This window comes from Rhinolophus sinicus, chromosome 13 (genome assembly GCF_057876585.1).
Source record: "Rhinolophus sinicus isolate RSI-liver-muscle chromosome 13, RSI-T2T, whole genome shotgun sequence".
Classification (NCBI taxonomy): Eukaryota; Metazoa; Chordata; class Mammalia; order Chiroptera; family Rhinolophidae; genus Rhinolophus; species Rhinolophus sinicus.
In genome coordinates this window covers 44,918,714-44,942,755 of record NC_142513.1, presented here as the reverse complement: position 1 = coordinate 44,942,755, position 24,042 = coordinate 44,918,714, and the positions used below count along the sequence as shown (strand labels likewise).

Sequence of the window (24,042 nt, the reverse complement as noted above, 5' to 3'; positions counted from 1 at the left end):
TTCTTAATGATGGTTATTCTGTCGTTTGTTTGTAATTTTGATGTGGTCATGAGAGGAGGCAAGCACAGTGTTTACCTATCCCACCATCTTGACCTGAAATCTTCAAGCACCTCTATTTTAGTTTTGTGGCTACTAAGAAAAGACCAGAGGCAAACTAATTTTGTAAATGCACACTTTGAACAGTAACTGATATCATGGCCCCCGATATCAAGGCTTTGCCACAGTTCAAAGAGAACACAGGTGGGAGACATGAGCAACCATGTGTCATATGGTGGTGGTAGTCCATAGAGGCAGGAAGGTGCTGATGGAGGGGTTGGGTGATAGAGGTGAGGTGGTGGAGGGGTACAGTGAAGGAGGCACCTAGAGGTGGTGACAGACACATGTCAAACCCAGAGCACTGATACCACAGCAGTCAGGAAAGGTTGATGCGTCCTGTGAAGATTTTATTCTGGCAGAAAACACTATCATATTAATTGTTAATTTGAATTTTAAAGGTTTTGTAGTTTCAGTGATACTTAAAACGTAACTACATTTTGACTTTAAAGTTGTGTAAAATATATGCTACAAACTTAAGTATACGAAAAATGTGATTTTAAAAAAATTAAATTCAACCTGACCCTAGGCCCTGTCCCACTGGAATGGCAGGAAAACCAGTCTCTGTGTTACTGGGATTCCTGGATCCTTACTCCAGGCTGTGCAATGGCTAGAACATTTGGGGAGGCCCTTCTCCTCTTAAATCTATTTGATTATCACTGATCCATTCTCTGCCTATGTAGGGTGTTTTGATGTCTATGACTTACTTTAACATATTTCAGCATAGACATATGTGTAGGCTAGTTGCATTCAGCTGCAAAGATGGAAGCAGCATGCTAAAAGGAAGGATAGGCTGGGGTAGTCGGCTTGGTTTCTAATCAGGAAATCCATTCTCTGATGGCAGACGCTAGAAACATTTCCGTTACCATACCTGGATAGTGAAAGTCAGAAATGGGTATTTATTGGTGAAATTAACAGGCTGCTAAATGGCTAATTATTTTATAATGTGTTGACCCCAAAAAGAATATACCTGCCTAAAAGGATCCCTTGTGGTTAAATGGGATCAAATTCACAACCAGAGTCTAGCAGTCATTGCTTAGAGAGGTCCCTCACATACGCTGCATCTCAGGAAAAAGCCATAAACTGGGCTGCCAAGCCTCTTGAATCATGTTCCTGCCCTGTGAGTCAGCCCTTAGAGCCCCTGGGTTTGAAATTCGACCATTAGAACTGAGACTTTCCCTGTCCAACTGGAGCTACACAGCTATATCCTCATTTGCATCTTTACCAACCAATCAGGACAGTGCTTTTGGACCAATCAAACTGTGAGGATTTGGAGTTCTCATTTGCATGAGAACAGACCAATCAGAAATGATGGGTGGGGTGTGATCTCTTCTCTGTATAAACCAGCTTCATCTCTGTCTCTGGTGGAGCACATATTCAGTCTCCATCCAAGACTGCATTTCCCCATCTGGTGCTGCAACATCAGCTAAAGCTGCAACTTTGGCTGAGCTGAAATACTGAGGCCTAGGCACTTGGGCTACCTGGCCTGGGCCACACTCATAGCTGTGCTGTTCCACAGCCATGCTGCTCAATAGCCTTGTTATTTCACAACTGAGCTCTTTTCACTGAAGAACAGTCTTTTACCACACCACAAATTGGGGATTCTTATTGGCATTAAATTTGTGGCTATGACCTTTGGTCAACAAATGGGACTCTCACTGGAGAAATCAAAAGTTTTCAGATATGTGGATTTGCTTTATAACTACTCTTCATACATGGAGGATGAGAATCCAAGAGGCCATGCTTGTTTCCTAAACAACCTGTGTCCAGTCCATTGATTAGAAAATTTCTGGCTACTTGATGACAATTATAAAATCCCAGCTTCATGGAAGTTACAGAATCTTCTCTGAGTGAAGCTTTTGGGCAAAGTGGTGGTCAGATCACAAAAAAAGATGAAAGTCTGGACTCCACTGAGGTCATGGAACAAGCTGCATATACAGTTTTTTGCCTCATTGCTATTAACTGTTGTTTAATCAATGCCTATATAATGGACAGAATTTGGTCTGAGACTCCCTTTTATTATAATCAGAAAGCAAGGCTATATAATGAGGGAGAACTAACCCTCACCCATTTCTAACTTCCTATGTAGCTAACATCCCCTTGCAAAAGGAACCTAAAATTTGTAAATGATCAAATTGGTTTAAGTCAGTAGGTAGCTCAAGACCCTGGAAGTCAGGTGGCCTTCATATATCTATGCCAAAACAGGCACAGGAATTTTTGCTGAGCCAATGCCTGGGCGTGGCATCCCTATGTGTTCCAGCAGCTGTTAATCTCCCCTCCAAGAACCTGGACTTCCCCAGAATCTTCAAGGGACTGGGACAGGATGTTTTTTTTCTCCAGGAACTACAGCCCCTGTACCTTCCCCAGTCTTCAGGGATGTCTCTTGTGTAGTTTAATGGCCACTTTCACAGCACTCACTGTCTCCTTTCTCCTAACGTGCTCCTTCAAGGAACCTGAGAGTCTTAAAGCAGAAGAGAGGGAAGGGAGAGGTTCTATGAGAACTGAATAACAGTAGCAAAAATATCTCACCAGCAGACTTGCTGTAAAAGAAATGCCAAAACAAAAAACAACACAAAGAAAAAACAAAAATAAACTTCAGATGAAAAGGAAATACTACCAGAGGGAAAGCTAAAATTTCAGGAATAAAGGAGAAGCAACAGAAATGGTAAACAGTTACAGAAATATGATACTATTTTCCTCTCATATACAAGAGACTACAGTTCTCTTGTATAAAGAACTCATACAAGTTCTTTAAACCTGTATGATAGCAGAAAGCAGAATTTGTAACGTTGTTTTAAGCATTTTTCAATGTATGAAGATGTAACACATATAACACCAGTGTAATAGGGGAAGGGTAAAGGAACCTACCTGGTGGTACTTGATATGCCACAATCTTATTTCTAACTAGGCAAAACTTAAATATGAACACTGTAATCCCTAGAGAAACCTCTAAAATAACTATATAAAGATACATAATCAACAACCCCTATAGATTGATTAAAATGAATACTAAGAAACATTCAAATAATCCAGGAAAAGGAGAAATAAAAACATAAGGAACAAAGGAAAACCAAATAATAAACTGACAAACCTGTATCAAAATATATTAATAGTTACATTAAATGTAAGTGGTCTAAAGATACCAGTTAAAAGAGAGGGACTAGTAGATTGAATTTTTTTAAAGACCCAAATATATGCTCTCTACAAGAAATCCACTTCAGATATAATTAAAAGGATGGAGAAAATAAACCATGTAGACAATATTTTTTTAAAACGTGGAGTGGTATATTAATATCAGAAGTCGACTTTGAAATGAGGAGAATTACCGGAGATAAAGACATTAAGTCATGGTTTCAAATCATCCATTCACCAAGAAGACAATAATCCTAAATGTAAAATGTACCTGAAAAAAGACCAACAAAACATATGAAGCAAAAACTGACAGAACTAAGTTCTTGTTTGTTACAACATGCAAATAGCTTGGAAAGGAATCATTCCAGTCCTTCCCACACACATACACACACACACACACACACACACACACAACTCAAAATGAAAATCAAAAACTTTTTTTTAGATCCTTTAGAGAATGAGGTCACAAGAGAAATGGCTGCCCTAAAAACTGGAGACAGGCATATACAGAGAAGCACAACTCTCCTGAAGCAGAGTTGGAGCCAGTAACTGATAGGAACACGAGGGATAACTGATGATTGCCGGAGACCAACTGTGGAGAGCTGGAATGTTCAAAACTCCTGGGGCCTACTAGTCTTGGTGTAAGGGTGAAACTTGGGAAATCAATGATTTAGACTTAGTTCAGTCACCTCATAGCTTACTATTCAGCTCTGAATAGTAAACAAGAGAAGACTTTGTTTTTCTCCTTCACTGCTTGATTTGATGACTGCTTAGTTCCCTTTCTTAAGAATATATATACCTTACTGATCTAATTAATTGGCAGAGCACTAACCTGGAAGGAACAATTTCTCAATTCTCAGGCACCTGGACATTGGGATTGCAACTCCCCTGTAGCTTTTGCTGATTATGCATGAAACATTCCAGCCACTGCTGCTGAGTTTGAGATAACATTATGAAGCAGACCAGACCACAGAAGGCAGTTTCTCATACTAGACCTTGGGAGGCAATTTCCCTACTGTCAGCCTTGAAACTTACATAACCACCTCCCACTTTTCTTTGTCCTTGCCCCACCTGCCTGCCTGACTATAAAACCTCTTGATTATTCTCATTTGGAGGAAGGTGGTTTTTTCTGGACGTTTGTCTCCGATCTTCCCTAGATGCTAGCATCTAGAATAAAGTATGCTTTTTTCCTCACCAACCCTTGTCACTAAAGTTCTTGGGTACCGGGCGACAAGCAGCGACAGACCTGAGTCTGGTAACATTGGGAGGACTCATGGAAGAACACACTTTGATGAGCTTTACTTCCAGGAACCCCACCAGGTTCTCATGGTAAAGACGAGAGAAAAAAAAAATTTCTCATGTTCTGGACAGGGGACAGAGAAAAAATAACCATTTTGAAAACAGTCCATAACAAAGGACTTCTCTCAAGGGAAACTACTTTTTTATTAGAGGCCTATCTGACCTAGGAGAAGAGCCATTTGATGACTGGCACCTCCTCTAGCCTTCCTGTCTCACAAGGGGGATGGAAGGAAAAGGAAAGGCTAAGACTCTTGTGAAGGGCACAATCCAGGCACGCAGACCCACTGAAAAACTGAGATTGATTCAGGATTCCAGAATGCTTCCCTCACCCAATACGTTACCACATCAGCAGGACTCCAGTACAACAGTGGATTACAACTGTGAGGGCCGTAAGACAGACTCCATTTAAGATGGAGATTTTGGAGAAATGCAAAGATGATAGGGAGACCAAAAAAAGGATACTCAGAATCTGAAGGCTCTGACATCTACAACTGTAGCAAACATGAAAACACAGCCTAACTCCTAGCCAGATAAACACAAAACCTCACACTAAAGGTCTATTTACTTCAGTTCTTATCACCTGATACATCAAGTGTGGCCTTCAACAAAAAATTACAAGGCATGCTGAAGGCAAGAAAAAAAACACACAGACTGAGACAAAACAAGCACGAGAACTCAATTCCGATACAGCAAAGATTTTGCAATTATCAGACTGGGAGTTTAAAATTACTATAATTAATAGGCTCTAATGGGACACAGTACACAACATACAAAAACAGATGGATAATGTAAGCAGAGAGATGTAAACTCTAACAAATAAAAGGAAATGCTAGAAGTCAAAAATATTGTTAACAGAAACAAAGAATGCCTTTGATGGGCCTACCAAAAACTGGGCCCAGCTGAGGAAAGAATCCGTGAGCTTAAGGATATATAAACAGAAACTTCTCAAACTGAAAAACAAATAGAAAAAAGAACAGGAAAAATAAAAGGAACCTTTTTGATGTGAATGGTCTAAATACACCAATCAAAAGACAGAAACTGTCAGAGTGGATTAAATAAACAAGACCCAACTATATGTTGTCTAAAAAATTCCACCTTAAATATAAATACACATATAGATTATACGCAAAGGAATAGAGAAAGATATATCACACTAACACTAATCAAAAGAAAGCTGGAGTAGCTGTATTGATTTCTGTCTTTGATTGGTGAATTCAGACCATTTGTATTGGACGTGATTATTGGTATGTAACTTGGATTAATACCTACCATATTTGTAACTGTTTTCTATTTATTGCATTTGTGTGTTTTTTTTTAATACTCCCCTCTTTTCTACCTTCTCTGGTTTTAACTGAGCATTTTATATGATTCCATTTTCTCTCCTTTCATAAGACAATATCAAAATTTCAATGTCTACTCACACTAAAAAAAGCTCTCAGCAAACTATTAACAGAATGGATCTTCTTTAAACTGATAAAGAGCATCTCCAAGAAACCCACAGCTAACATACTTAAGAGTGAAACACAATGTTTTTTCTGTAAGATTGGGAATAAGGCAAAGATATCTGGTGTATCCAATTCAGCAGCATATTGAAAGTCCCATCCAATGTGATGAAAGAAAATAAAATAAAAGGCATACAGACTGGAAAAAGAGAAATAAAAATGTCCCCATTCACAATCCCAATAAATCTACAAAAAAAAATCTCTTAAAACTAATATGTGAGTTTAGCAAAATCACAGACTATAAGATCACATACAACAATCGTATTTCTGTGGACTAGAAACTGAAATTTATAAAACATTACTACTTACAAAACATGTAAAAAAAGGTAAATACTTAGGTATAATTCTAACAAAACACGTGTAGATCTGTATGCTAAAAACTACAAAGCACTAATGAAAGAAATCAAAGGAAATCTTAATAAATGGAGAGACATACCATGTTCATGGACTGGAAGACTCAATATAGTTAAGATGTCAATTCTCCCAAAATTAAAACTGCAATGAGATACCACTATACATTTATCTGAATAGCTAACATTAATTTTTTAAAAAATTCTAATACCAAGAGCAGGCAAGGAATGCAAATGAAACTCTCACACATTGCTGGAGGAAATGCAAAATGGTATAGCCACTGTGGAAAGTAAGCAGTTTCTTATCAAATTAAGCATAGACTTGCCATATGACCCAGCAATCCCACATTATTTGCCCTAGGAAAAGTGAAAACATGTTCACACAAAATCTATACATAAATGTTTATAACAGCTGTATTCATAACTCTTCAGAACTGGAAACAATCCTAAATGCCCTCCAACAGGTGAATGGATTGGCATACCGTCGTACATCCACACTTGGAAAGCTACTCATCAATAAAAAGGAAAAAAATTAATTCACACAACAACATAAATACTGAAAGAAAGAAGCCAGTTTGAAAAGGTTACATGCTGTAAGATTCCATTTATATGATATCCTGGAAAAGGTTAAACTATAGGGTCCAGAGAACACATCAGTAGTGGACAGGGCTATGACCATAAAAGGACAGCAAGAGTGTTTTGGGGAAATGGGACTTTGTGGTGACAGTTACACAAATCCATATATATGTTAAAACTCTTAAAACTGTACACACACATACATGTAAATCAATTTTGGCATATGAAATTTTTTTTTAAAGGGAGGGAGGTCATCTTCCAGAAACTTCTGCCTTCAGCCCTGTAACAAACCCTCCTGGAGGCAAAGGAACATTAATGTCTGCCTGCCATTTTGGAATGTGAGAAATGAATAAAACATGTAATGAATTTCAGTAAATGATCCTGCTGCAGGTTTATAAACGCTAAGGCATTTTTACCTAGTTTTATTTTAAAAATTGTAACTTTACTTCTGAGGGTCTGTGATCATTAACTTCCCAAAGGATCTCAACTTTACTCCATTTTGAGCAACAATGGTATGTAATGCAGATGTTGAAGCTGCAATTTCCTTGTCATCCTGCAGCAGCAGCCCACATCAGTCTCAAACATGAGGACAGAACCTGCCCAATTAAATGGAAGTGGGTGTGTCAGCTCCTCTAGGGAGGCCACTGTGAAGGACAGAGGAGAGGTGTGGGCGCAGATACGTTTTGAGAGAAACAAACAAGCACTGAGGACTAGTAACCTAGGTTTCTCTCTTTGAAGGAGGCAGTAAGGCTGGCAGAGTAGAGACGTTTCTGAATGCTGTCATTTTGCCATTTTGAGTAGTTTCTTTTTGTGGGACAATTATTGTGATTTATTTTTATTTCAGTCAAGTGATCTTAATGGTGGAGGGGGGAAAATTAAAAGGGCCCTAGGAGATTTCCTTAACTTAACACTATACTCAGAGCCATGCAGGTCTATGACTGTCTACTTTCTTTGGATAGTCAGAGCCACTGGACAGATATCTCTACTTTTGACTACTTAGTCGGGTGCTTACGTTTCCTAAATAAATACTCTTCTGATAATACAAAACTAATATTCCTGAGCACTCATATACTGGGCGCATTCCTGAGCACTTAGGAATTTAGCCCTGTGAGAAACTATTATCCCCATAATAAAGGTGAGGAAATTGAGGCACAGAGAGGTTAAGTAATTTGCCCAAAGTCACAGAGCTGGTAAGTGAACATATATTAAGGTCTAACTCCACAGTTAGAACTACCAACCTTTACATGCCGCCTCATGACTACTAATAGCATGCAAACAAAGTAGTTTTGAATATTTTTTTAAAAAGTTTTCCATGAATAAGTATAGGAATCTAAAATCTAAATGTTACAGAAATTTTCCCACAGCCAAGAGACCAGAGAGAGAGGCTGATAACTCCATTATTACATTAAGAGTTTATTAAGGAAACTTACATATGAGGCTTATCATGGGTGGCGGGAAGACGACATGGGCATCTTCCATGCCTTCCTTCCCCACAGACTCTTTCCTTATATCACCAACGCAGTAATAATATATGAAAGATCAAACAGACCAGGTGCGGGAAGGCTCTGGTGCCAATGCGAGTTAACATCTACAGTGCCTTGCCTCAGACAGAAACTAGTGGGAATCCTCTAACCATGTTTCCCCCAAAATAAGACCAGGTTTTATACCGTTATTTCCCTGAAAATAAGACCGGGTCTTATATTAATTTTTGCTCCAAAAGACGCATTAGGGCGTATTTTCAGGGGATGTCTTATTTTTTCATGTAAAACAATCTACTTTTATTCAAATATAGTCATGTCATCTTCTTCTGGAACATCATCATAACGTACCGTGTTTCCCCAAAAATAAGACCAGGTCTTATATTAAGTTTTGCTCCAAAAGATGCATTAGGGTTTATGTTCAGGGGATGTCCTCCTAATAAATTATGCCAGGGCTTATTTTCCAGTTAGGTCTTATTTTCAGGGAAACACAGAATTAGCCCAGGGCTGATCATATTCTAGAGCTCACTAGTGAAAGAGAAGGGGGTAAAGGGTACAGGTCCACCCAGATGTCAAGATGGCAGGTTCACTTTCAGATGAAGTCGCTTATGTTCCACACACCAGAATTTGAGGCAATGCCTCTTTTAACTCTAAAATAAAGCAGAAAGTCCTAATGTTATGCAAAAATTTTATATTAGTAAACCTAATTATAAGGAAAGAACATTACCTTGAATAGTCTTCAAAATTAAAAAGTAATACTTCAACCAAACAGTCCATATCCCAATACCATTCTACCCAACTGTTTGGAAACAGCAACACACGCTCTCTTTGCCAGAACCATGGTGTAACCTGTGTTTCATGTTGGCTATAAAGAAAATAAGAGAATAAAGTAACATATCCTACAAAATCTATTTAGAAAACTGTAAGAATAATTCTCTCCTTTCTCATTATTACCCCAAATTTCATCTGAATTCCAGCCATGCAATTAGGAGCCTAAACACACATCACACAAACACTGTTGATAGTCTTTGCTCTCTACACGTATTTAAAAGTCCAGAGACTCCAATGGGGGACTGAATATTTTGAGTTTCTACTTAAAGAAGGAGCCTGCTGTTGTAAGAGACTGTTAACAGTAAGGCCTGCCGCTTTACGGTTAAGATAGGGTTAACAGTAAGGCCTGCCGCTTTAAGGTTAAGATAGGGTTAACAGCCCTGGCGGCCCTGAGCTCAAAAACTGTTACTTTAAAGTCAGAGTAAGATTAACAGCCTAACAGCCTTGCGCTTAAAACATCCTAATGGCCTAATTGTTAGTTCCAAGATGTGGACATAGAGACCACGTGTTTTATCTCCTGATATAAAAGCTTTTTAAAGCGTATCTATTGTAAACTCTTTGAAGCATAGCAATCTGCACTCCCTAAGACTTTAGAAATTACAGAATGTCTTAGTTATGTGAAAATTGAAGTCCATACTGTACTCCCTAAGACTTTAGTAATTACTAAGCTCCTAAAACTGCTATAAAAACGCTTAGCTTTGTAGGCTAGGGGTCCTTTGTTAAAACCCGCTGCGTGGGGCAGAGACGGGGACCCCAGCTAGCTGGAAATAAACCTCGCTGTGTGACTTACATTGTCGTGTGTGTCTCTGTCTTTCTGAGGGGTGAAAGATTCCCGGACTTAACACTGTGAAGGTCAGTGTCAACACCAACAACTCAATGGCTCTAAAAGCAGATTCAGAATTACCAAGAACTGGGCCGGGCCGGTGGCTCAGGCAGTTGGAGCTCCATGCTCCTAACGCCGAAGGCTGCCAGTTCGATTCCCACATGGGCCAGTGGGCTCTCAACCACAAGGTTGCCAGTTCAACTCCCACAAGGGGTGGTGGGCTGTATCCCCTGCAACTAACAACGGCAACTGGACCTGGAGCTGAACTGCGCCCTCCACAAGTACGATTAAAAAGACAACTTTACTTGGAAAAAATCCTGGAAGTACACACTGTTCCCTATTAAAGTCCTGTTCTTCTTCCCCAACAAAAATCTTAAAAAAAATAAAAAAAAATGATTTACCAAGAACTAATCATCTTAAATGTAGATAAAATGTGGTAGTCCAAGAAAGCAGGCCATGGGGAAATCATTGTATTTTGCTATTACAGATGCTTAAAGTCCATGCCAAACAAAATAAACTAAAATAATATGCCATAATCCTGGGCTGATGCAAAGTTCCCCTGAATCAAATGGGACTAGAGAATACTAAAAACACTTTCCAAATCTGACAAAGGTGGGGTTCAAGATCTAATGAGACTTGAAACACTACCACCAAAGTTTCCAACATTCCAGTGACTGGTAGTCCCAGGGAGCAGAGTTGCCCAGGAGCATCAGGGCACCTTAAATTCTATAAATCGTGCCTATTCCTGGTGGTCCCTGCAAGTATCCAGGGTAAAAATCAACTCTACCCTGACTCACCCAGGAACCAGATCCAGTACAAGAAAGAAATCTGGAAGTGCTGGAAGTCAAGAAACAGAGGAACCTGGCCACACACCTGTCCCTTACTGACACATGAGATCAGAGATTTGTCTGCTTAAAGAAATTGACGATTTCAATAATTCTATCATAAAAGACTTTTTTAAAAAGCTCTCCTCTTTTAAGTCACAGAATTTCAGAATTGTATGGTACCTTAAGTTGCTTTGTTCAAGATCTTAACTGATTTGGGAAAACTTTTCTCACTTGACAAGTAGCGAAAATGAGGAACAGACCTTTGGAGCCCAAAGATACTTCAAGAAATAGGCAGCACTAAAACTAGCATCTGTACCAAGGCAGAACTAGGCGAGGGCCCAGCCCATCTCCTTTATGCACACCTGGACAGTTCCCTACACTCCTTCCATGGGGACATTCTGGAACCATCACTGGCTAAAAATCAGGCTTCTACTCCTTGAGACAGGAAACAGAGAAAAGGAGTTTGGGGTTGGTGGACATTAAGATAGAAATCCAGTCTAGAATATGGTGAGTTTCAAATATCTAGGAGGCATGGCGGTGGAAGAGCGAAGGCAGCTACTGTGTTTCCCCAAAAATAAGACCTAGCCTGACACTCAGCTCTAATGCATCTTTTAGAGCAAAAATTAATATAAGACCCGGTATTATATTATATTAACTATATTACATTAATTATATTAATATTTTTACATTATATTATATTATACTATATTATATTAGACCCGATATTATATTATAGTAAAATAAGACCAGGTGGGTACTAGTCAGGGGGATCACTTCATAAATTATATAAATGTCTACCATGATGTACACCTGAAGTTAATATAAAATAATATTGAATGTCAACTATAATTGAAAAATGTAAAAGGGAGGACAAGATAAAGGGGAGTAAGAGGTTCAAAGTTCCAGGCATAAAACAAACAAGTCTCGGGGATGTAATATACAGCATAGAAAATAAAGTCAATAATATTATGATAGTGTGGTATGGTGTCAGATGGTTGCTGGACTTATCATTTTGATCGCTTCTTTAACATAGGGAATATAATCAATAATATGGTAATAATTATGTATAGTGCCAGATGGGTATTTTTGAATAACTGTGATGTAACCTGAAACTAATATGATATTGTATATTAGCTATATTTTAATAAAAATCTTTTAAAAATACGACAAATAATTACATGCCAACAAATTGGACAACCTGGATGAAATGGATAAATTCCTAGAAACATACAATCTTCCAAGACTGAATCAGAAAGAAACAGAAAATCTGAACAGACTAAAACTACTAACAAAATCGAATCAGTAACCAAAAAAATCCCAACAAACAAAAGTCCTAGACTAGAGGTCTTTACAGGTGAATTTTACCAAACATTCATAGAGGAATACCTTCTCAAAGTATTCTAAAAAATTGAAGAAGGAAGGCTCCTAAACTTATTTTATGAGGCCAGCATTACCCTGGTACCAAAACCATATGAGAACTCAGTAATGAATTCAGTAAAGTTGCAGGATACAAAATTAATATTTAAAAATCAGTTGCATTGTTATACATAAATAATGAACTACCAGAAAGAGAAATTAAGAAAACAATCCCATTTACAACTGCAGGAAAAATAACAAAATACCTAGGAATAAATTTAACCACGAGATAAAAAAAAATCTATACTCATTATTGTTAGACATTGTAAGAAAGAAATTGAAGAAGACTTAAATAAATAAATAAAATAAAATAAAAGGATATTCCGTGCTGATGGACAGGAAAAATTAACATCGTCAGAATGTCCTTACTACCCAAAGCAATCTACATATTCGATGCAATCCCTATCAAAATACCAATGGCATTTTTCACAGAAATAGAACAAATAACCTTAAATTTTATATGGAATCACAAAAGACCCCAAATAGCCAAAGCAATCTTGACAAAAAAATAAAGTTGGAGGTATCACACTACCATGTATCAAACTATATTAGAAGGCTATAGTAATCAAAACATCAGGTACTGGCATAAAAACAAACACATAGATCAAGGGAACAGAATAGAGATCCCAGAAATAAATCCATGCCTATATGGTCAATTAATCTATGATAAAGGAGTCAAGAACATACAATGGGGTAAAGACAGCCTCTATAATAAATGGTGTTGGGAAAACTGGATACATGCAAAAAAAAAAAAAAAAAATGAAACTAGGCCACACCACATACAAAAATAAACTCAAAATGGATTAAAAACCTAAATGTAAGACCTGAAATCATAAAACTCCTAGAAGAAAACATAGGCAGTAAGCTCTCTGACATCACTCTTAGCAATTTTTAAAATGTGTTTCCTTATGCAAAGTAAACAAAAGAAAAAGAAATAAACAAAATAGAACTAAAAAGTTTTTCACAGCAAAGGAACCATCAACAAAACAAAACAACAATCTACTGAATGGGAGAAGATATTCACTAATAATACATCCAATAAGGGGTTACTATCCAAAATATATAAGGAATTTAAACAACCCCAAAAAAACAAACAATCCAATTTAAACCTGGGCGGATAACCTGAACAGGCATTTCTCCAAAGAGGACAAACAGATGGCCAATATGAAAAGATGTTCAACATCACTAATCATCAGAGAATCAGAGAGATGCAAATTAAAACCACAATGAGATATCACCTTACAACTGTCAGAAAGGCTACCATCAATAAATCAACAAAAAAGTGTTGGCGAGGGTGTGGAGAAAAGGGAACCCTCGTGCATTGTTGGTGGGATTGCAAATTGGTGCAGCTGCTATGGAAAACAGTATAGAGGTTCCTCAAAAAATTAAAAATAGAACTACCATATGACCCAGCAATTATATTTCTGGGTATTTACCTGAAGAAATCCAAAATACGAATTCAAGAAAGTATATGCACCCATGCTCATTGTAGCATTATTTGCAATAGCCATGATATGGCAGCAACCTTATTGTCTACTGAAGGACAGATGGGTAAAGATGATGTGGTACATATATACAATGGAATATTACTCAGCCATAAAAAGAATTAAATTTTACCATTTGTGACAACATTGATGGACCTAGAGGGTATTATGCTAAGTGAAATAAGTCAGACAAAGACAAAATACCATACGAATTCACTTATTTGGGGAACTTAAAAAACAAAATAAACAAAGAAAACAAAAATAAACTCAGATAAAGCGTACAAATTAATGGTTGCCAGATGGGAGGGGGCTTGAGGAAATGGGAGAAAAGGTGAAAGGGATTACATAGAACAAATTGTGTTACAAAAAGTCATGGAGATGTAACGTACAGCATAAGAAATGTAGTCAGTAATATTGTAATAAATATGCATGATATCATATGGGTACTAGACTTATCAGGGGATCACTTTGTAAATAACATAAATGTCTAATCACTACATTGTATACCTTAAACTAATATAATATGCTAATATTGAAAAATAAATTTTTAAAAAGAGAGCTACAAAAGCTAACCTTCCTCTCCCTCCAGATGTGAGAGAGCTACTACCAACGTGACAATATGCAGAAGAGGAGCAACTTGGGGCCCCCAAGGCTGGTTCAGCCACTGGAACAACCCATCTTGAAGCCCTGAATTTTTTATCTGGGACCTCCCTAATTGTTTAAGCCAAGACTGATTAGGTATTCCATCACTGGCAGCTAAAAACTGATGAACATCTATAAATGTAAAATTCTTGGTATTGAGCACCAGCATCCTCAAAGTTGGATCTTTCTTTTGTATAAGAAAAAAAAAACTGGGGGTTCCGGAAAAATGGCGGAGTGAGGTGAGCCTCTGTAAAGCACCCCTGGAATTTACAAAGAATCGAACAACAAAAACTCCACAAAGGACTCCCTGCACAGCAGACAGGCAAGACGAAGAGGGCCACTACCGACTGAAATCACCTACAGGTGGGAGATTCGCGCGAGTGGGGGGAGGAGGAAAGGGAGAAGTGCACGGAGACGGAGCCGCGCGGGCGCAGGACGCAGACCTAGCTCAGTGCGCCGAGCTCGCTGCTTCCCGGAACTACCGCAGCTGCGGGAGATCGGACTGCTAGGGCTCCGCCCGGGCTCCACAGGGCTGAGGGGACAGCATATAACACGGCTGAACCCAACGCTCACGGCAGAGACCTCGGAGAAAAGACTGAGGGAAAAAGGCTGAAAACGGTGGTTTAAGCCCGCACTGCCGAGCAGAGAACGGAGCCTTAGGCACTGAGACTAGCCGCCCCCTCCCTCCCCTCCCAGAGCTCGCCCCGCCCCCACCTGCCCAGTGCTAGAAGCGAAACAGTAGCAGTGTCAGATCAAAACAACAGAAAATTTGCTATATTTGAGAACTGTGGCCCACAGACACAAATTCACAGCCCAACTAGTTCCGGCAAAGGGGAGAGAGCTGTGGAAGCAGGACCGGCTGTGGTGGTGGTCGCTGCCATTGCTCTGGGCCACCTCTCACAGCTCACCCCAACCTGGCCCACCTATCTGGGCGGATCCCTGCAGGAGTAAACAGAACTGCTGAAACATACGGGCTCTGAATCAGGAGCTGGAAGAGCTTTGGAACATCAAAAGCTCTCCGCATATCCACCGGGACACTGCGCCCTGTGACCTAGACGAACTATTAACAGAGGAGAAGCCCGTCTCCCAGGGAATCCCCCCAGTGTGTGAGAAGCTGGAATAGTGCAGAGAAAACATATCACTACCTTGTGAGAGAGGAAAAAAAAAAGCCTGCAGTCGGAGAAAAAGTAAAACGTTCTACCAACAAGTACTGGAAAACAAAGAAAGAACCCTTCCTATCAACTTGTTGCAGAAGTCACTCCTGTAGATGTCTAGGAAGAGAAATAGTAAACCAGTAATCGCCATGAATAACCAAGGCAACAAGATAGCTCAGAAAGGAAGTGAAAAATCTCCAGAAAAGGCACTTAAAGATACAGAAATATGTGACTTAAATGACAGAGAATTCAAGATTGCAGTTCTGAAAAAACTCAACGAGATACAAGAAACACAGATAGGCAGTTAAATGAACTCAGAAACTCAATTAAAGAACAGCATGAGCATTTTACGAAAGAGATTGAAATTTTAAAAAAGAACCAAATAGAATTTCTGGAGATTAAGAACTCAATAGAAGAAATTAAGAATGAAATAACCAGCTTAGGTAGTAGAGTTGACCAGATGGAGGAAAGAATCAGTGACATCGAAGATAGAAACCTGGAAATGACACAGATAGAAGAAGAAAGAGACTTGAGACTTAAAAGAAATGAAAGAACTCTACAAGAACTTTCAGACTCCATCAGAAAGAGCAATATAAGAATAATGGGCATACAAGAAGGAGAAGAAAGAGAGAAGGGAACAGAGAATATATTCAAACAAATTGTCGATGAGAACTTCCCAAATTTGTGGACAGAACTGGACCCTCGAATCCAAGAAGCAAATAGAACACCTAGTTACCTCAATCCCAACAGGCCTTCTCCAAGGCACAATGTATTGAAGCTGTCTAAAATCAACGACAAAGAAAGAATCCTCAAGGCAGCCAGGGAAAAGAAGACAGTAACTTACAAAGGAAAGCCCATTAGATTATCATCACATACAGAAGCTGAGGGAATTTTCTAATACACGACCTGCACTACAAGAAATACTAAAGGAGGCTATTCGACCACCATCAACAGGGACAATTTGTGGCAACCACAACTCAAAAAGGGGGAGAGTAAAGGCCTGAACCGGAATATGGGAATTGAGAAAGTAAGCGTGCTGAAGATAATGGAATACTCTAAATATCAAACTTAATTTTACATAAACTTAAGGGTAACCACTCAAAAAAAATCCAGAACTGAAATATATACTGAAATAAAAGAAGAAACAGAGGGAAACATCATAGAATACCACCACACAGAAATAATAGGCAACAACAGAAAGGCAAAGAAACAATGAAAATACATCCTACCAAAATTTTTGGGATGCAGCGAAAGCAGTTTTAAGAGGGAAATTTATCTCATTACAGGCCTATCTCAAGAATCAAGAAAACTCCCAAATAAATAAGCTCATGTTACACCTTGAAGAACTAGAAAAAGAAGAACAAGTGAAACCCAAGGTCAGCAGAAGAAAGGAAGTAACAAAAATTAGAGCAGAAATAAATGAAATAGAGAACAAAAAGACAATAGAAAAAATTAATGTGACAAAGAGCTAGTTCTTTGAGAAGATTAACAAAATTGACAAACCCTTGGCTAGACTTACTAAGATAAAAAGAGAGAAGACACTGATTAACAAAATCAGAAACGTAAAAGGGGAAGTTATCACGGACACCACAGAAATACAAAGGACCATCCAAGAATACTATGAAGGACTATATGCCACCAAATTCAACAACCTAGAAGAAATGGATAAGTTCTTAGAAACATATAGCCTTCCAAGGCTGAACCATGAAGACCTGGAAAATCTAAACAGACCAATCACCAGTAACGAAATTGAATCAGTCATCCAAAACCTTCCCAAAAGCAAAAGTCCGGGACCAGATGGCTTCACTAGTGAATTCTACCAAACCTTCAAAGAGGATCTAATACCAATTCTGCACAAACTCTTCCAAAAAATTGAAGAAGAAACAGTACTCCCCAACTCATTTTATGAGACCAACATTACCCTGATACCAAAACCTGGTAAGGACAGCACAAAAAAAGAAAACTACAGACCAATATTTCTGATGAATACCGATGCAAAAATCCTAAATAAAATTCTAGCAAATCGAATACAACAATGCATTAAAAAGATTATTCATCACGACCAAGTGGGGTTCATCCCCGGGGCACAAGGATGGTTCAACATACGCAAATCCATCAATGTGATACATCATATAAACAAAATAAAGGACAAAAATCATATGATTATATCAATTGATGCAGAAAAAGCATTTGACAAGATACAACATCCATTTATGATTAAAACACTTAATAAAATAGGTGTAGAAGGAAAATACCTTAACATAATAAAGGCCATATATGACAAGCCCTCAGCTAATCTCATAATTAATGGTGAAAAACTGAAGCCCTTTGCTCTTCGTTCAGGAACACGACAGGGCTGTCCCCTATCACCTCTGCTTTTCAACATCGTGTTGGAAGTCCTTGCCAGAGCAATCAGGCAAGAGAAAGAAATAAAAGGCATCCAAATTGGGAATGAAGAAGTTAAATTATCACTCTTTGCAGATGACATGATGCTATATATAGAAAACCCTAAAGACTCCACCAAAAAGCTATTAGAAACAATCAATGAATACAGTATAGTTGCTGGCTACAAAATCAACGTACAAAAGTCCATTGCCTTCCTATATACCAACAATGAAATCTCAGAAAAAGAAATACAAAAAACAATTCCTTTTGTAATTGCAACAAGAAGAATAAAATACCTAGGAATAAACTTAACCAAGGATGTGAAAGACTTATATGCTGAAAACTATAAGACTTTTTTGAAAGAAATTGAAGAAGACACAAAGAAATGGAAAGACGTTCCGTGCTCATGGATTGGAAGAATCAACATAGTTAAAATGGCCATATTACCCAAAGCAATATACAGATTCAATGCAATCCCCATCAAAATCCCAATGGCATATTTTAAAGAAATAGAACAAAAAATCATCAGATTTGTTTGGAACCACAAAAACCCCGAATAGCCAAGGCAATCTTAAGAAAAAAGAACAATAATGGAGGTATCACACTTCCTGACTTTGGCTTGTACTACAGGGCCACAATAATCAAAACAGCATGGTATTGGCAGAAAAACAGACACATAGACCAATGGAATAGAATTGAGAACCCAGAAATAAAACCACATAAATATGGACAGATAATTTTTGACAAAGAAGCTAAAAACATACAATGGAGCAAAGACAGCCTCTTCAATAAATGGTGCTGGGAGAATTGGATAGCCACGTGCAAAAGAATGAAACTGGACTGCTATTTGTCACCATGTACCAAAGTTAATTCAAAATGGATCAAAGACTTAAGCATAAGACCTGACACAATAAACTGCATAGAAGAAAACATAGGTACTAAACTTATGGATCTTGGGTTCAAAGAGCATTTTATGAATTTGACTCCAAAGGCAATGGAAGTAAAAGCTAAAATAAACAAATGGGACTATATGAAACTTAAAAGCTTCTGCACAGCAAAAGAAACCATTGACAAAATAAAGAGGCCACCAACTGAATGGGAGAAGATTTTTGCAAACAGTGCCTCCGATAAGGGGCTAGTATCCAGAATATACAAGGAACTCATGCAACTCAACAACAAAACAACAAACAACCCAATTGAAAAATGGGCAGAGGACTTGAAGAGACATTTCTCCAAAGAGGACATACAAATGGCAAATAGACATATGAAAAAATGCTCAACATCACTAATCATCAGAGAAATGCAAATCAAAACCACAATGAGATATCACCTCACCCCAGTCAGAATGGCGATCATCAACAAGACAAATAGTAACAAATGTTGGAGAGGCTGTGGAGAAAAAGGAACCCTCATACACTGTTGGTGGGAATGCAGACTGGTGCAGCCGTTATGGAAGGCGGTGTGGAGGTTCCTCAAAAAATTACGAATAGAATTGCCATATGACCCAGCAATCCCTCTCCTGGGTATCTACCCAAAAAATCTGAAAACATTTAGAGATAAAGACACGTGTGCTCCAATGTTCATTGCAGCTTTGTTTACGGTGGCCAAGACATGGAAACAACCAAAATGTCCTTCGATAGATGAATGGATGAAGAAGTTGTGGTATATATACACAATGGAATACTATTCGGCAGTAAGAAAAGATGATATAGGAACATTTGTGACAACATGGATGGATCTTGAGAGTGTAATGCTGAGCGAAATAAGTTAGACAGAAAAAGCAGAGAACCATGTGATTTCACTGATATGTGGTATATAAACCAAAAGCAACAAAAGAACAAGACAAACAAATGAGAAACAGAAACTCATAGACACAGACAATGGTTTGGTGGTTGCCAGAGGGTAAGGGGGGCGGGGGGTGGGGGTGGGAGATGAGGGTAAGGGGGATCGAATATATGGTGATGGAAGGAGAACTGACTCTGGGTGATGAACACACAATGGGATTTATAGATGATGTAATACAGAATTGTACACCTGAAATCTATGTAATTTTACTAACAATTGTCACCCCAATAAATTTAATAAAAAAAAAAAGGAAAAAAAAATAAAATAAAATAAAATTCTTTACTGGAACCTTGAAAATCTAGAAATTGTGGAGAACGATTTCCTTTCAGAACTTTGACAATAAATGATGACTACGTTCAAAAACTCCAACACAACAAAATCTTAATTTATTAAACAAAGGAGATCCCAAAATAAGGTAACTGGATCAAAAGGGAATGTCTCATATCACAAAAAGATTTGCCAATTTTGTCTCGTGAAATACAAAATAACAGTCAATGCACAAAGTTTGAGTGCATCAGAATCACCTGGAAAGCTTTCATTCATTTGAAAAACAAATGATTTCAACTCAAGGCAGACTATGCACCAGACTTTGAGAAATTAGAAGCCATTTATCCCCTTGAAGTCTAGAAAAGGACAATCCAGGATTGAGAAAGACTGAAAAGTGCAACCAGGCAGCACCAGAGGCATGCTCCAACTCTTGTCAAAAGATAAAAATACAGAACATGCTCCATGAGATGCCTCTGTCCGACTCTTCATTAAGATAACAGTCAGAATCCTTTGGTAGGGAACTTTGATCAAGAGGCTCAAGGTTAGCCTAAGGATGGGGAAGGAAAACCGTTTGCTACCACCACCCTCCAAATAGCTCCAGGTGGAGTCTGAACCAAAGTTTTAGCCTCTTGCTTATGATTAACCAAATCTCTGCCCTTGAGCCTGAATTCCCAATTTGTATTTGTACTTGAAACCAATGACTAAGCTAAACTCAAATCTAGTGTCCAGTTACAGCCACTGCCGCTCAACCTTCACAGAATGACCAGGGAACTGAGAGCAAAGTGGCCATGGCACTGGAAATGCCTTTCTAGTCGGGAGCAAGGAAAGGGCACAGACCTTTCTTGAGTCAGGGAAGGAGAGTATCGAGCAGCCACCTGTTCAAGGCAAAACCCAAACCTAATCGTCCAAGGTAGAAAGAATGTGGTCATACACCCCAAGTCTCAAATGCCACATTTCATCTTCAAAGGGGGGGGGGGGGGGGGAAACCAGAGCCATCCACCAACCAGGATCTAAAGTCACTCACCAAAGGTTCATAAGGACTCAGAACAAAGGACACGCTAACACTAAGGGATTTACAAAATGCTGTCATATATGACTGTCAGTTCACCCGTCTCCAAGCAGCCCTGCAAACCACAATATATGAGATAAACACAATTTAGAGAAAAAGTTTTCCATCAAAGTTTATCAATTCTTCAATTTAACTATCCAATTCCTCAATCAAACTCAATTAAAAAAATTTTAAACCCTAACTTTTCCTTTAAAGTGTTCTTTCTAATTTGGTGGTTATTAAATGTTATCTGAAGTTCAAGTTCTTCGGAAAAGGTTATTTTCTCATTCTGCAAAACTAATTATCCCCTAATTTTTATTGAATTTGAACTATATTTAAACACACATATCCCCCTTCTATTTTCCAGTATAGACCAGTTAAATTTGTAATTGTTTTAAACTACTAGATGATGGATAAACCAAATAGGAAAGGAACAGCACAGTGATAGCCTACCTCTCTAACTGCCTTAGCATTTTTATTTCAATATACATATACTTTTGTACACAGCTATAAAAACTGTGAGGATGCTGACTGTGTTCTGTTTAACACACCAGTTTTAACTATCATTAATTTTTAAAAATCTTCTTTTAAAAGTATTCTAAGTCCAATGTGGAAACCATAGCAAAGGCTTCTAAAAGTCACCGTCACTCATAATCCTTGCCTCCTATTGACAGTGTTGGTGGTGGTACCTTGAGCCTCACTTGACCTTCAAGCCCTCTAGCTTCATAGTTCTTTCCCTGGCTCTCTTCCCAGTTCCACATTTGGCCTAAGTCACCTAAAGCAGAAAGGAATCAAGTGACCCTTCTTCACTTCCACCTTGTGCAAAACACACAGTCCTACACAGAGCTTTTAACAATGCAGCCGGACACCGGTCTATAAGTGCGAAACACTCAAGAGATTGGACAGACTCCTATATGGCATTTGTGACTGAGCACACTGATGGGAGGAAAGGGGGCGATCCTACTACAATAAATAAAACTCACAGCAGACTTTTCCGCCCCAGAGAGTTGCGGTCTTATGTCAAACAATTTTTTCAAATGCAAACTTATCAAACAAGAAAAGGAAACAGCTACAAGCTACAACCTAAAAAGTTGTTCTATAGTGGGACGCAATCCTTTTTATAGATGACTCTGTGGAATAATTCGATGTGTCAGAGGAATGGGGCCCTCGCGTTTTGCAGGTGACAGGGGAAGTCTGAAGGGACTTGGCAACAGTGGGATGGGCAATAAAGGCACCTGGCCGCCTTCAGCGACGCATCTGGGGAGCGAAATTAGGCAGCAGTGGCCCACCTCGGCCACCGCAGTGGCCCACCTCTCCCCAACCATTCATCCTCCAGGTTCCCAACGAAACCACTACCTTCGCCCGATGCTGGATCGCACGCCAGGAGTTTAACGTCCACTTTAGCAAAGGGGCCGAATGCTGCAAACCCTGCTCAAACAAGCACGGACACTTCAGAAACGGCCTCATTGTAGGACCTGGTGTTTAAAGTCTTGGTCAAGCAGCCGGACTCCCGTAGGTCACTTTACTTTAAAGTGACCCCACCCAGGGCCCTCTAGGATGACGGGAAAGCAGGACACTACATAACACCGAACTCGTGGCGCCCACACACCAAGGCGAGGGGAGAACGCGGCCCCCACGCTGATGCCAGTCCCGCGGCGCCGAGGTGAGGGCAGAAAGGCTGCCGCAATTTCTAAAACCCGTCTCCGCTCCGCCCAGGGTCGCGGGTCAGGACACTTTGGTCCCACCTGACTTCTTGGGGCGCAGCCGGAGAGATGCAAACCATGCTGTTCCGCGACTCCCAGGGAGGAGCGCGCTGGCGGCCCAGCCGCCGCCTGCACGTGCGGTCCCGCGGCCCCGCCCCAGGCCTTGCTCACCAGGACAGCGGGTGTCTCCCGTCTCCGCCCGGCGCACTGGGACGTGGGCCAAGGGCGCTAAGATGGCCCGCGGCTCCTACCCCGGGTCAGTCAGCTGCTCTTTGTGTCTGGAGGTGCAGATGCCCGGCTTCTCCCATCCACCGAGGGCCACCCCCTCCCCCTCCTCCTCCTCTCGCCATGCGCAGCTGGCCAAACCCGGAGTGGGGCGGGGTATAGGTCGGGAAGAGGAGTAGAATGGGCCTTAGGAGGCCGGAAGTGGGGCGTGAGGCGGCCATGGAAGTGGGCGGGGCAGGCGGGGTCCCAGGGGAGCTGGTGGGGCTGATTACGGAGTGTGAGGAGGTGTCATGCATTGTGTCAGGTCTCAGTTCCAGCTCCCCACATAAGATTGCAGGACATGTTGAGGCCAAAAAGGAACACCCACGAAGCCATAGATAGGGGAGTCACACCACTATATTCTAGCTGGCGTCTGGGTTGGAGATGCAGGCTGCAGCGTCCTGCCGTCTGCTTCTGTGCCAACCAACCTCACTTGCTAACTGCAATCCACCATTGCCAGCCACCATTCGCTTGCTAGCCCCCATTTTTTCTGCTAGCGTAGCCATGGCAGTTATAATAGTGGCCAATGGCTCACTGGATACAGCTGATGGCCAACTAGCCACACCTGATGGCCATCCAATCACATTGATGGCCATTTACTACCTGAGCCAGCACCTTTCCATGTGAGGCTGAGAGCCTGGAAACTGCACTCCTGGCTCTGTCCCCATAGGAGGGTTGGTAAGAGGACAGGCGGGGGTGGCAGTGGAAGCAGTGAACTAGGGTCTGGGTTTTTTTCTCAGCCTGTTGGCCATCTCTGGAAAGTATAAGTCTCAAGGCGTCAACCCTGCAGCTGACTTCGTTGATCCCTGTAAGCAATTTGTTCTCTGCGGAGTTTGGCCCTTGGTTTAGTATCCTCTTCCGGAAACAACCTGAGGAGGCTGACTAGGCAAGGATAATATCCCAAGTTTGTAGTTGAGGAACCG

General features: G+C 40.0%; 1 protein-coding gene across 5 annotated transcripts in view; it reads right to left on the bottom strand.

Annotated features, from left to right (window-relative positions):
• NINL (ninein like) overlaps positions 1-23,215 on the bottom strand; it is a 203,231-nt gene extending 180,016 nt beyond the window's left edge. For 2 of the 5 annotated variants that reach the window (XM_074317999.2, XM_074318000.2), the window contains exon 1: positions 23,027-23,210. The gene's annotated coding sequence lies outside the window, so the exon portion shown is untranslated. Of the gene's footprint in view, positions 1-22,508; positions 22,796-23,026 lie in introns of those variants that run through there. The other 3 variants (XM_074317996.2, XM_074317997.2, XM_074317998.2) reach the window with 3 other exon arrangements.
• Positions 23,216-24,042: the final 827 nt, after the last annotated feature.